The sequence below is a fragment of the Triticum aestivum genome, chromosome 6D (assembly GCF_018294505.1).
Source record: "Triticum aestivum cultivar Chinese Spring chromosome 6D, IWGSC CS RefSeq v2.1, whole genome shotgun sequence".
Classification (NCBI taxonomy): Eukaryota; Viridiplantae; Streptophyta; class Magnoliopsida; order Poales; family Poaceae; genus Triticum; species Triticum aestivum.
The window spans coordinates 385880462-385895979 of NC_057811.1; the positions used below are offsets into that span (position 1 = coordinate 385880462).

A 15518-nucleotide genomic window follows, 5' to 3' on the forward strand; every position below is an offset into this window, starting at 1 on the left:
GGTCTCCTCCCGCGCTATCATTGTCCTAGGCCAATGTAGTGTTTGGGGGCTGCTCCCCCCCCCCCCACACATGGGTCGGGCCCGACCCGTGGTGGATCTGTTTCCTATTCACGGGGGACAACCTCTTCGCGAATGATGGTGTCCTGGACTAGGGGGTACTCACCACGTCGTCTCCCTACCAGCTGGATTGGGCCGAGGACCCCCATGGCGATTCACTCATGGGCCACATCGGGTAGCCCATGCCGCATACAAGGAAGATCCCACGAGACTTGACGCAAAAGATGAGGACTCTCCTAAACCCTAGGTCTCTGGTGTGTTATATAAACCGAGACCAGGCCAGTCAATAGACAATCTAATATTCATTACTACCGTCTCGTGGTAGATACATGTACTCTGCACTATACCACATCAAATATAATCAAGCAGGAGTAGGGTTTTACCTCTTAAAGAGGGCCCGAACCTGGGTAAACACCGTGTCCCTCGTCTCCTGTTACCCATCGCTCCAAGACGCCTAGCTTAGGACCCCTACTACGAGATACGTCGGATATTGAACCGACATTGGTGCTTTCATTGAGAGCCTGCTAAGTGTTCGTCGCAGTTCGATGGGAATCGAATTCAACAATCAGGTGATATCGGGTTAGATCTGTTCTATGTAAATTATCTTGTTTTTTCCAAATCCTTACTGCTGGTTCCGTCCTATTTTGGTCGCAGGCGGATCAAGACATTAAAAACTGGCGGCGACTGTCGTACTCGACGCTGGCAATACGATGACCCGTGCGCAGCATGGAGATCCCGAAGAAGTTAGCGCACACGCAACCGTTTGTGGAAAACAGGCTAAAGGAATCCAATCCATCAAGCGGCATGCCGGCCAAAAGATCACGATCGGATTAGCAAGGCCACAAAAGAAACACCCGTGTGCACGAATTCATGATGTAAAGCTGCCCAAGCTAAGTACCCAACTTGATTTTGTTTCTTTTTGTATTAGTACTTTCTCCCGTACTAGAAGTCGAGACCAATTAAATTTCGGTACTAGTTCTCTTACTTGCTAATTGGTCTGCTCAAAGTGCCATCAGTATAATCCGATGTTTTTCGATTAAATTCGTTTTCGTGTAAATTTTTCTCTCCTGCAAAAGCGTTGCTGCTGTGTCGTGCTAGCTGTTTGCAGCTAGATCGGATCGAGATAATTTTTGAATGGCAGCGACCATATCCGCCGTCTGGTAGAACATCAGATCCGAGCTACCTTGCGTGCTGTAAAAATCCTGGTGAGACGTTTTGTAAACGGCGGCATAGTTGACGGACTGGCTACAGGACGACGGCGACCCAGCCAAGGAGAGCGTGAAAGCAACAGAGAAGCTCTCTTCCGTTTTCCTTTTCTTTCCTACTAGTATCTACACTATCGTTCATGGCCTGCCACTTCTTATTGAGCATGCATAATGTACTAGTACTAATTTGAAACACGTTTTTCAAGGTTCACTTGATTAAAGGTGCGGCTATCTTTGCGCGTACCACTTGATGTTAGGGAAACCACACGGCGGCACACTAAACTGTGAAGAAGCCAATCTTTTCGGCGGATCTGTCTGCTGGCCGAGGCGCCGGACTAGGCCGACGTGCCTATGCGCAAAGTCCAAGGAGCGAGAGGCGATGATGCTTCTCAATGCAAATACTGATCACCTAAACTGTTAGCGGTCAGCTTCCTCGTATGAGTGCCAGGTGCCATCTCTCCAAAGTACTTTCAATGTATAATATTTTTCTTTGAGGAGCGAATTATTGCTTGGGCCAGTGTTATTTTCTCTACACAGGTTAGCTAATTTGTGGCCACAATGAGATCGCCCCGCGAATTCATGTCTATTCATGCTGCCACTGTCTACATCTGCGTCGTTATCCCAGGCACCCTGAATCCAGCTGAGGAAGACGAGCATGTCCGTGCATAGTCCGCGTTGAGCAGCGCCCGTAACTAACACGAATTCAGCTATGCGGCAACCCACAGAGAGATCAATCCTTCCTTTTCTTTATTAAGAAATCCTCAGATGCTATTCTTCCTAATAATTACATGCAGTACAAATTATCTGTCCCATTATGTTTTCTGTTAGGTGTGTACTGCTGTATGTACATAGATTGCAGTACGGCCTATGTTCCCGGCCGCTGCTTGGCGGTACATCGGATCCGGATACATCGGATCAGAACTCAATCTGACCAACAGGCGATCCAGCCGAAGAGATAGTGCGGAAGCAGTACCCTTGGATGGACTTGGCTCCATGGCAGCACACCAGCAGGGAGATTTAATTATTATTTTTCCCTTTTTAATTCAACTCTTCGTCGGCCGCTGGCAGTTTCTAATAATCATTTTCGGAAAATGCATAGACCTAGAGTATTTTTAACATAATTGAATACTTGTTTTGCAAGCATGGTCCTTGTGACCTAATCTACAAACACTACTTCACGTATTGACGATTGCTAGCAGTTCAACTAGCATTACTTCGGGCAACGATCAAAGTTTGACCAGTGTTTCTTTATTTATTATGGTCCTCCACGATCATCGTCGTCCAGGTTTTTTCTCAGCTATTTGTTTAGCACGTAAATTATTATATAAAGAATATTTTATGTTCCTTTGTGCTGCATTATTTTTGCAGAGAAAATTTACCGACCCTCGTACATGGCGTCGGTCTGACCAATCTCAGCACAGTCACCGGGAGATTTGATCTTTCTTTTCTCCATTATTTAATTAAGTTTGGAGGCCGTCTACACTTTCACTAACGGTTTCACTTTCATGTGCTTCCCTGATGCAATTAGCACTACCAGTTGCTTCGTGTTCATCGAGATTGGATTGATGTGACAAGCAGCTTACGTGGTACCTTCCACATGAAGTTGCATGAGTACTTCGGGGCGTCTCTTTCACAACAATTGCTACATGCGGATTAGGCCGACAGCCACCGCACCGACCGACACCTCCGCACAATGAGTTTGGATCATACCAGGCCGATGTTGTCGCCCCGCGCATGCCGACCTGCATCGACGGGTCCGCGTTGCCACTCTGTCGAACCAACCCCGGCGCACAGGCCAAACTTACCTCATGATTCGCTTCGCATATATTAATTATGCAATTTTTTCTTTCAATTATTATTGCTTTTTGCTTGCACTGTTTTATGTGTGCAGGTAATCGATTTTGACTGCGTTACGCGGTCACTTCGGCATCATCAGCCGACCTGCATGAGACTTCGGCATCCACCGATCACAGCTTCGCCATGTTAACTGGAACGAGAACTTCGTCTCGCCACATCGGCCGCGCAGCGTCGTCGCTTCGTCAAACTGACGTCCACCATGCCGAACAGGTCGACTGACGTGGGGGCTTCATTGTCACATTTCCAACCAACTCCGCCAGCTTGGCTAGACTGGGGGCTTCCCCTTACCACATCGGCCGAGCCGTGGCACTACTCCGGAGTGCCGAACTCCTTGCTCGGACACCTCGGGCTTGGGGGCTGGGACCTCGGCCATGCCGAGGACTGCGAACCTTGTCGGATCTGTCACAGATCAATGGGCGTTTTCGTCCTGCCACAAGCCCGAATCGCGTCATCAACACCGAGCACATTAACCAGCTAAATCGCTTTCATGCTCAAAGACTTTCAATTTTAAATTTTGTTCGGTTCGACCAAGCATTATACTTTTTTGGTAAAAAGTTGTTTGTGAAAAAGTTCCTTGTCAAAACTTTGTTTCTGACACATAAATTCAAATACCCCGTTTACTTGGGGGCTTCCTTTATGAAGCCTTTCCTCTTGCATATGATTATACTTGTATGGCTTCGTTCCTTGTTCATGTATTACGCCACAATATGCACCATGTTGACTTAAGTGTTCCGCAAGCTGGGTTGCCTTGCTCCTGTGTTTACCCCTACGTTCCCGATTGTTCGGCTAGGGAGTAAAGGGAGCACCTCTGCGATTGTCACGATCGGGTCATCCGAGCTCGGACCTCAGACTGGGTGAAGCCGAAAGCTAGCGCTCTTATTGTTTTCAATCATGGTCGGCACACAACGGAACTCATGAGTACAAAAAATCTATTGCACAAGTCTCATAGTAACAATGAGCAACCGAAGAAAGGTATCGTGGGGGTACTATTTTCTTCGAAGATGCTTCTTACACTTCGTCAGTAATATAGCATAAGTTCCCTGAGCGCGCTTTGTCTGTTACAGCCTTATGGCCTGATTGCCTGGTTATCGGAAACACCGTCGATATTCTCGACAGGTGGAGTACATAACACTTTTCGGCCCTTGACCGAAGAGGGAGAAGCCGACGGTCGGTTAAGACGCGTTTAAAGTTCGGGTGAACACAGATATGATATAAGTACTTCGGTACATACAATCATTATACATAAAATTCTTTTACCCAAGTCACTTGGGGGCTCTTAAATTAGTATGAGCCATTTTTGTTAGTCGCTGCACAGTATTTTTCTACCACTCCTTTCTCGACTCAGGTGTATGATCAATAGCCGGGTAGCCTGGTTTCTCTCTAAAGCCGCTCGCGTTTAGTTCGCTAAACTGGCCTGAGAAACACTCCACCTTCGGGATAGGGAGGTTGAAGCCGAAGGCTGACCCACTTGAAGTCTAGATCAGATGTGTCATGTCGAAGCACGACGAAAGTACAATTTTAAGACCAATTTCATATTGGCACCAAAACAGTTTGATTCAATCTAGACGAAGCGGGACATCCTCTTGGTTGAGGTGTTCGGCGTGAAACTCTCTTCTAAAACTACAGTTCGGCATCTTTCTTGCTGAACTCCACCTCGGTATTGTCAAAACATACATGACAGTTGAACTTGTTCCCGAGGAGGTATGATCCTAGGGTCAGCCATTTTGCCCAACCCAATTCTCGGGGGCTACTGCATTGACAATCCAATGCGGAAAATTTAAGGGCAATATAGTTTTCGAGGAGATTATGATCCTCAGGTTGGTCGGCCGCACCCAACCTGAGTCTCGAGGACTTTGCACACCGCTTTTTGTGTCCCGAAGTATTCTGTCGAGCTAGGAGTTGATCCTCAGGCCGATTTTGCGAATCAACCTGAGTCTCAGGGGCTACTGGGATCAGCGGTCTTATGTCATCCTTCAGGTGCATCTCGGGTTTTAGACCGATACACACCTTGAGGGCTACTGGCTATATATCTCGGCAGAGAATAAATTGCACCAATCAAAAAAATTGACAAAAAATCAGCCCGCAGTCGGGGTGGTGCACCACCTCGGAAGCAGTCCGGCATAAAGCTCGGGCGCGAGTGGCTTTCTCCATAGAGGGAATTTCCGGCATTAAGCTCGGCTAACTTCCTTCAACTTTTTTGAACCAAGGTGATCTATGACACCTCGGATATAGTTCGGCGTTGGAGCTTGGATACAGTCTGGCGTTGGAGCTTGGACATAGTCTGGCGTTGGAGCTCGGATACAGTCCGGCGTTGGAGCTCGGATGCAGTTCGGCGTTGGTGCTCGGCTGCAAAAGATACTTCGAATGCAGTCCGGCGTTGGAGCTCGGACGAAAGAGGACACTGCCGCCCGGGAACAACTTCGAACCCGAGGTGTGGCATAAAAATAACAAGGCATTGATAAAGGCTGGAAACTTAAAGGGGCTTCTCGGATACCCGGCGTGTAAACTCTTCGGATGCACTTCGGCGATCCTCAAGATCGAAGATGAGAAGATTTGTTGAACCAGTTTTCAAGACCGACGACCGAAGATGAAGAACAGTTCGGAAGAATCGAGGAGCGTCCCCAACTTGAAGACCGGTTCAGGGGGCTACTGACGGTGTCCTGGACTAGGGGGTACTCACCACGTCGTCTCCTGACCAGCTGGATCAAGCCGAGGACCCCCCCCCCCCCATGGCGATTCACTCATGGGCCACTTCAGGCAGCCCATGCCACATACAAGGAAGATCCCACGAGACTTGGCACACAAGACGAGGACTCTCCTAAACCCTAGGCCTCTGGTGTGTTATATAAACCAAGGCCAGACCAGTCAATAGACAATCTAATATTCATTACTACCGTCTCGTGGTAGATACATGTACTCTGTACTATACCCACATCAAATATAATCAAGCAGGAGTAGGGTTTTACCTCTCAGAGAGGGCCCGAACCTGGGTAAACACCGTGTCCCTCGTCTCCTGTTACCCATCGCTCCAAGATGCCTAGCTTAGGACCCCTACTACGAGATACGCCGGATATAGAACCGACAGTGAAAGCCCATTCTTTGGGCGTTCGCAGGATGGGTGTGGATGTCTTGATGCTCTCCTCATTAGAGTCAATGCAAGGGTGATGCTTTTCAATATGTAACTGGAAGGCTTCCAGAGCCTTGCCTTACTTGAATCCATTGAGAGGGGTCTTGTACGAGCTTCAGGTTCTGTTGACATCTTGGCGTACTCCCGGTAATTAATGAGTCGACACGGCCCACATGCTGGAGGGTTTAGCGGGTACCCGTTATCTACGACACTGACACTGGGGATCTGATTGGTGTTTATCTTTTCACACATGCCACTGGGTTTTCCTATGAATCTCATATTTAATAACCATTGAATTTATAACGCAACAATATAAACTTAATTATGAGCATGGAAATAGAAGAATAGCAACTTTATTATTGCTTATAGGGCATATTTTTAACAAGCATCACCAAAGGGAAGGACATACGCTAGAGAAGATGATAGGGACAAAATGTTTGTGGGTGTATGGTAATCAAAGTAACCACATCTCACATTTCTAGCATGTGATTTTTTAGCATTACAACATATGTTTGATGTACCTGCATCGTGAGTAGTCCTATTTGTACTTTAAGCCAAAAGGTAAGGAATATTTGGTAGATACTCAACTTCTGGCATTGTCCATTCTCAATTCATCATACTACATAACCTTATTATTTGTTACATCACACATCCTATGATAGTCGTAGCATGATTTTTATTCAACATTTTTTTACGCAGAAACAAACTATTATAAGGGGGTAGGGGGAGCAGAACCCATAAGTAAATCCCTCCTTGTGGCAGGCCTCAACACATGGATCCACCTTGCATAATATAGTCTGATAGGTCCTGCTATGTACAACGCAAGTCTTGGCTTCCAAGCCTACAAAACAACCACACGATATGGAGCACAAAAAATTAGATCATACAATCTTCCATGAAGAAACAAGAAAGAAAGAAGTAGCATGGAGTATGAATATCACATATGACTTGGAAATGTAAAATATTGCATGAAGGAAGTGCCTTGTTCTTCATATAAAATTTTCAAACAACTCTTACTAGGAACTAAAAGAAGTGGCATTAGCAGTAGCAGGCATAATAGGCTTAGCATTTTGATGACTCCCATGTCTTCAGGAATGAATAGTTATGAAAGCAAGTAAGCGAGTAGATGCACATCGAGATAGGCTATGCCATATCTTATAGCCTAGAAAGACGAGACCTAAAAAACTGAATGATAAGATATGTGATTCTATCTAGAAGATATGCATGTTGCAATTCTTATATTATATCTGGAACATGTGGCTATATCTGCATGGAAGTGGTTCTAAAAGACATGAATCAACAATTTTATGGAGTATATAGTGTAGACATTTAACTTCTACTTGTAGGATACAATTTCAATATTATATCTACAAGATGTCGCTTTGTCTGCATGTAGTCGTTTTGAAAGAAGATATGAACTACCAAATTTCTGAAGTATAATAATGTTGACATTTAAACTATACTTATTAAAGTTGTTGACATGTGCATATGGATTTTCAACAACCTCGGATAGTTGCCACCTAATTGTTGACCATATATTTTGTTTTGATCAATGGCACAAGGCCATATATTACTATTTAATAGGTCATATTTTCTTATGACTGGATTGTCAACATATAAACATTATATTTGGGAAGTATAAATTGTATAGTGTTGAAATTATGGCAATACAAATGAGGACACAACTAGTTGGTTGTACCCTTAGTGGAGGATGCATGGGTGTGTGTGGGGCTAGACACGTGTTAGATCGAGAGTGAGTGAAGGGAGGAGGCTAGGAAACAAGGACATGACGCCTAGACTTGTGGATACTCAAGGCTTTAGAGTGTAACCGGGTGTCGTCCGCATGTGCAGAACACAAGTGAGACACCAAGGATTGGAGGCATCCCTTGTCGATTCATAGACAGGGTGCAAGGCGTGGATCTATCTCAATGAGAAAAGAGTAGAAAGACACTACGGTCTACCCAGGTTCAGGCCGCACGATTGCATAACACCCTACTTCTAGTTTGTGTGTGGTTTATTTGGTGGATAGAGAGCTACAAATCCCCCTGGAGTGGGAAGTGTAGTGTTGCTCCTCCCTAGGTTCTACCAAGTATCCAACCCTTTTTACAGTAGCTCGGCCCTCTTTTTACTGTGCAAGGGATACCATAGTGTCTATTCTACACAAAATAATACCTCGCCTAACAAGGTAGGCATGCAAATTAAATACTCGATGAACAAATCACTGTCATTCCACCGGTGCTCAAGGTAGTCACTTGGTGATGTTGTGACATGCGTAGGTACATGTGTTCACCCACGTGGTCGGAGGTGGGATGATTTGACCTTAGCACCGTTGTTACTCCATCGGCCAACCCATTTTCCCACAATGTGTCGCAAAAGATCTGTATGTGCAGAACTAGTACGCCACACATGGGTGCCATGCATGCAGTTTGGGGTGCATGGCCTGAACCTGCAGCGGACAGCGAGTGCACGAACGGTGCAGCTACAAGTCAAGTTGGGCCATAGCCCGAGAGCCTCTCGGCCCAAGCCCATGTAATACGAGTGAGCCAGTGTTGGGAGGATGTGTGTGTGAGACTACTTAAGCAAGTTGTTCCCACTGTTATGGTTCATGGTGAATAAGAGCCTGTTCGGTTGCTCTCCAGCTCCCAACTCCACTAACTCCAGCTTTGGAGCTGTGCCGAACGGGTTAACTCCCGGAGTTAAGAAAAAGAAGCTGGGAGCGGAGCGCACTGTATTTTACGAGGAGCTGAGGAGCTGGACATCTACTGCTCTGAAAAATCAAAGGAGCGAGAGTTGACTGGAATTACGGCTGCGTGCCACCGCCAAGTGAGCTAGCGTACCGGTTCGCTGCAGCTTATCGCTCGAGCTGGGCCACATCAAAACCGAATCAGCTGCCAGCCCACGCCAGTGCTCCCGATCGAGAAGTTGTGCTGCCAAACGTTTCTGAACTCTGGGTTTTTTCAACGAGGAGTTGAGCTGAGGAGTTGAGGATCTGAGGGAGCTAGAGGGTTGCCGAACAGGCCCTAAGAAAGTGAATTGATCCTCTCCCCTCTGCTGCCTCCTCTCACCTAACCTCTCCCTTCGTCATCCCGATCCTCTCCCTCTCCCTGATCCTCCCCAGGCGGGCATTACAGTTGGTAATGAGAGCCAGAAATTTTTCTCCCCACCTTCACGCCACCGCCGCCCCACATCCTCCCACTCGGATCGAAAAAATTCCACCGGGTCAGGTGCGATTCACCCTGGTGAATTCGCGCAAAATATTGCCTGGGGTTCGATCCGTTTTGGAGCGAGACGACAGTGTCGTCCAACAAACCCTTGATCTAGACCCGACACATCCTCGCTGCGATGATGGAGACCACCAATAAGCTCCAGAACCTGCTCGAGTCGGTCATACACCGTCTCGATGCCAGCCAGACCACCGCAGCTGAGCGTTTCCAGGCGCAACTCGCCTTCAACGAGCAGGTGTCTCATGAGCTCAAATATTTGTCCAAGCAAATTGACCTCACCCAGGAGGATGTGGACGAGGCCCGCAAGTCAACACCGGCCACCGATCCAGACGCGACGGCCGCCGCGAGCGCCCTCTCTGCCTCCGGGGTCACGGCGACCATGGGATCCTCCACCTAGGCGCCACCTCCGCCACTAGTCACCAATCCGCCCCAAGTACCACCCCTCGCCCGTTCGCCCCACGCGGCACTGCTGCTCTACAACGACGGTGCGACCCAGCTGCCCTCCGCCCGTCTGGTGAACCACGGCCCGCCTCTGCTTCCCCCGCGCATGCCAACAACGCCAGAGCAAGGCTGCACCAGCGAGTACTCTTTCAAACCTCCGAAACATGAATTTCCGCGATTCGATGGCGATGCACCACGGATTTGGCTGGAGCGTTGTACCTCATACTTCGAGCTGTATCAAGTGTCGCAGCACAGCTGGGTCACCATAGGTTCGCCGTACATGGAGGGGCTTGCAGCGGTGTGGTTGCAGGCATTCCGTCAGACACATCCCGGGCTCACTTGGCCAACCTTTTGAGCTACGGTTGAGGAAGAATTTGAGCCCGAGGACTTCGAGGTCCAAATGCATCGTTTTGTGCAGTTGCGGCAGACAGGAACATTGCAATAGTATCGCAAACAGTTCGAAACATCCATGTACCATCTCATGTCACTCGACCCATCGCTGAGCCCCAAATTTTTCGTCTCTCAATTTCTCCTTCGGTTGAAGGACGAACTCCGGTTGGGTGTCCGGCTACAGTCACCAGCCAGCATTACCCGCGCAGAGGTGTTCGCCAGAATTCAAGAAGAGGAACTGGAGAAACAATGAGTACCACGCCACCGCACTGCACCAAGGGGTCGTCCACCACCAGCCTTGTCGGCTCCTATACCAGTTCGTGCCGGTCTGCCACCACGACCCGGTGGTGATGATTACGGCCGAGAGCGGCAGTTACGGCATTTCAGGCGTGCCAATGGCCTCTGTTTCCGTTGTGGTGACAAATACAGTCGGGAACATCAGTGCAAGCGCACCAGTCAAATTCTTATGATTGAGGTCGGCGACTATGGGGAAATCCTCTCGAATGACACGATGCACGCACTTCAGTTGCTCGATACCCCAGCAGCCCAGGAGCCAGAATGTTGCACACTCTCGCAGCATGCCCTGTCTTGTGATGAGGCCCCGTCCACAATGCATATGTGCGCCCAGGTTGGCGATCAAGTCATGCTCTTACTAGTGGACTCGGGGAGCACCCACAGTTTCATCAGCCAGGTGTTTGCTACTCGTCTGTCTGTCCCGACAGAAGCACTGCCTCCCGTATCCGTGCGCGTGGCCAACGACCAGCGTTTGCGTTGCGACTCCATGGCAAGGCAACTAGCTTGGCATGGAGACACCTTTCACCCGATCTGCGAGTGCTCGAGCTGAGTGCATACGATGGGGTGTTAGGCGTGGATTGTCTAGCGGTGCATAGCCCCATGACCTGTCACTGGCTTGAGAAAACAATCTCGTTTCAGGCTAAAGGGAAGTGGGTGCACTTGCAGGGGATCAAACCTGCTGATCTCCCTCGCATATCGGAACTGGATGCTTACGAACTGCATCGGATGGAAGTCGCCAATGATATCTGAACCGCGGAACTCGTCATAGTGACTTCGGTGGAAAAAGAAGCGGCTACAGCACCTGTACCACCAAACAATTAGAAGGTGCTCTGTGAGTTTGAGGTCGTGTTTGCAGAGCCGACGGCCCTCCCCCCGTACTGTCAGTATGACCACGGTCTCAACCTCGAGCCTGGTGCAGCACCCATTAACACAAGACCATATCGGTACTCCCCTGCACAAAAATATGAGATTGAACAGCAAGTGCGCGACATGCTCGATGTCGGTGTGATTGTGCAAAGCATGAGCCCCTATGCCGCCCCGGTCCTGCTTGTGAAGAAGAAGGATGGTAGTTGGCGCTTTTCCATTGATTTTCGTCGCTTGAACAAAGGCACGATGAAGAAGAAATTTCCCTTACCGGTCGTGGATAAGCTCCTCGACAAGCTCGCGGGCACCACATACTTCTCCAAGATCAACCTCTGCTCCGGCTATCACCAAATTCGCATGCGCGAAGAGGACAAGGAAAAAACTGCCTTCAAACCCCATCACGGGCATTTTCACTTTTGGGTTATGCCATTCGGGCTCTGCAACGCGCTGACCACCTTTTAATGCCTGATGAACTCCATTTTCTCCAAGTACAAGACCAATGTGATGCGCGACTGGCCCGTGCCCACCAATACCACCGAACTGTGTGGGTTCCTCGGGTTCACCGGCTATTATCGCAAGTTCGTCGCCAACTACGGGATCCTCGCCGAGTCGCTCACTCAGCTCTTGACCAAGAAGGAATTCCATTGGGACGAGTGCAATCAAGCCACGTTCGAGCTCCTCAAGCAAGCAATGGTGCAAACGCCGGTCCTCGCTCTACCCAACTTCAAGCGCCCATTCGCCATCAAGACGGAAGCGAGTGACACCGGGGTGGGCGCGGTGCTCATCCAAGATGGCCATCCCGTGGCATACATGAGCAAGGCGTTGGGAGTCAAGAACCAAAAGCTATCTGATACGTCTCCATCGTATCTACTTTTCCAAACACTTTTGCTCTTATTTTGTATTCTAATTTGCATGATTTGAATGTAACTAACCCGGACTAACACTGTTTTCAGTAGAACTACCATGGAGTTGTTTTTGTGCAGAAATAAAAGTTCTCAGAATTGGATGAAACATTTTGGAGAATAATTTTGGAATAAAAGAAAAATATTGGAGCAAAGACCCACTGGAGGGAGGGGCCCTACTGCCCACTAGGCACCAGGGCGTGCCACCCCCCTCTGGTGTGCCCTGGTGGGTAGTGGGGCCCACGAGGCTCCACTGACCCTAATCTGGATACTATAAATTCATCTTTCCCGAGAAAAAAATAGAAGAGGAAGTTTTATCGCATTTTACGATACGGAGCCGCCGCCACCTCTGTTCTTCATCGGGAGGCTAGATCTGGGTCTGTTCGAGGCTTCGGAGAGGGGGATCTTCGGTCTTCGTCATCATAAACCATCCTCCATCACCAATTTCATGATGCTCACTGCCGGGAGTGAGTAATTCTTTTGTAGGCTTGCTGGACGGTGATGGGTTGGATCAGATTCATCATGTAATCGAGTTAGTTTTGTTATGGCTTGATCCCTAGTATCCACTATGTTCTGAGATGGATGTTGCTATGACTTTGCTATGCTTAATGCTTGTCACTAGGGCCCGAGTGCCATGATTTCAGATCTGAACCGTTTATGTTTTCACCAATATATTTGTGTTCCTGATCCGATCTTGCAAGTTATATGCACCTGCTACATGCTATGATCCGCATACCCCAAGGTGAAAATAATTGGGATTCTTTCCGGTGATTACCATAGTTTGAGGAGTTCATGTATTCACTATGTGTTAATGCTTTGTTTCGGTTCCCTATTAAAAGGAAGCCTTAATATCCCTTAGTTTCCTTATGGACCCCGCTGCCACGGGAGGGTAGGACAAAAGATGGCATGCAAGTTCTTTTCCATAAGCACGTATGACTATTTATGGAATAAATGCCTACATTATATTGATGAATTGGAGCTAGTTCTGTGTCGCCCTAGGTTATGACTGTTATATGATGATTATTATCCAATGTTATCACCGATCTCATGCCTACAAGTTTTTCCTATATTGTTCTTTCTAAGTTACTACTGTCTTTACTACTGTTACAACTGCTATAAAACTGCTGCTACTACTTACTGTTACCGTTACTATCATTGCCACTGCTATCAAATTATTATACTACTGTGCTACTGATCACTTTGCTGCAGATATTTAGTCTCCAGGTATGGTTGAATTGACAACTCAACTGCTAATACTTACAAGTATTCTTTGGCTCCCCTTGTGTCAAATTAATAAATTTGGGTTGAATACTTTACCCTAAAAAACTATTGCGATCTCATATACTTGTGGGTTATCAAGACTTTTTTTCTGGCGCTGTTGCGGGAGGGCATAGCTATATTTGTTGAGTCACTTGGGATTTATATTTGTTGATCACTATGAAGAATCTTAAGGATGATAGAACCAAGATCATTCCCTGTAAGACGAGGGGAGGTAACAAACTGCCATCTACTTCTGCACTTGATTCATGTTCTGTTTTAAGTAAACTTGCAACACCACAACCTACTATTATTTCGTATATGTAGCAAGTAATTGATGATGCCACTTCTGCTATGCATGATGCTAGGAATGATGCTATTGATGATGCTAGTACTTTGCTTGATAATATTGTGTCGCTAGGTGAATTTCTTGATGAACAAATTGATAAAGCTAAAGAAATTGAGAATGCTGAAACCAATGAAATTACTGAAACTGATGAAATTACTTAAACTAAAGATTATGATTCGCCTATAGCGCTCCTAGGTATGAATTGCCTGAGATACCTGAAGGTTATGTTATGGATGGAGAGGTAGCTAGGGACTTTCTTGCTTTTAAGGATAGAGATGATCTTAAGAAATTGTTATGCAAGTTGAAAGAAAAATCTATGAATGCTATAATGAAATATGATCCCAAGTTTGCTCCTTCACATATTTTAATTACTGATAAGGATTATGAATTCTCTGTCGATCCTGAGTTGATTAATTTGGTTGAATCTGGTCCTTTCCATGGCTATGAAACTGAAATTGTTGTGGCACATCTCTAAATTAAATGATATAGCCATCCTATTTGCTCATGAGGAAAAAAATTGTTATTACTATTTTATCATTAAAGGGTGATGCTAAGACTTGGTATAATATCTGGCTCCTCGTTGTGTGTGTAGTCTCGAGGATATGATTTATTACTTCTCGAAAAAATATTTTCCTGCTCATAAGAAACAAGCTGCCTTACAGGAAATATTTAACTTTGTGCAAATTGAAGAAGAGAGGCTCTCACAAGCTTGGGGGAGTCTTCTCCAATTACTTAATGCTTTGCCTGATCATCCTCTTAAGAAAAATGAAATACTTGATATCTTTTATAATGGACTAACCGATGCTTATAGGGACTACCTAGATAGTTGTGCTGGTTGTGTTTTCAGGGAACGAACTATTGAGCAAGCTGAAGAATTATTGAATAATATATTGAAGAATGATAATGGTTGGACATTTCCTGAACCACCGCCGAAACCCACTCTGAAGAAGAGGGGTATATTATTTCTCAGCCCTGAAGATATGCAAGAACCAAAGAAATGTATGAAGGAAAAAGGTATTAAAGCTGGAGATGTTAAGAATTTACCACCTATTGAAAAAATACATGGTCCTGACACACCACGACAGGTGGTAGAAGTAAATTCTCCTGTTAAGTTTGATGAAGGTGATATCCCTTATAATAAATCTCCTAGCCAATGCCTGTATGAATGTGATAATTACATTATGAAGCCAGATCATTTCAATGCAAATGTTATGAAACAATTGAAACAAAATCCCTACATGATTGATTGCTTGTGTGACTTGTTGTTTAGAATTGTTAATGATGTCAAAGGTGTTAGTAAACATGCTTATGTGGTCCAAATCCAGTTAGTAAACATGCTTCAAAGGTGAATTGATCCTCTCCCCTCTGCTGCCTCCTCTCACCTAACCTCTCCCTTCCTCACCCCGATGCTCTCCCTCTCCCTGATCCTCCCCAGTCAGGCATTACATTGGGGTGTTGTGGCCTGGCTCCCTTTGGGGAGGGATCGGTTGGAAAGGTCGTTATCAGATGTGGTCGCTCCCAAGAGTCGATTCCCCTCGCCTTGTCGTCGAG

General features: G+C 46.7%; 1 long non-coding RNA gene across 1 annotated transcript; it reads right to left on the reverse strand.

Moving 5' to 3' along the window:
- Positions 1 to 6842: 6842 nt before the first annotated feature.
- Positions 6843 to 7359, reverse strand: LOC123142880 (uncharacterized). Its single transcript, XR_006470613.1, has 2 exons — positions 7264 to 7359; positions 6843 to 7087 (listed from the first exon to the last, which is right to left on the reverse strand). It is a non-coding gene; the product is annotated as an uncharacterized lncRNA (long non-coding RNA).
- Positions 7360 to 15518: the final 8159 nt, after the last annotated feature.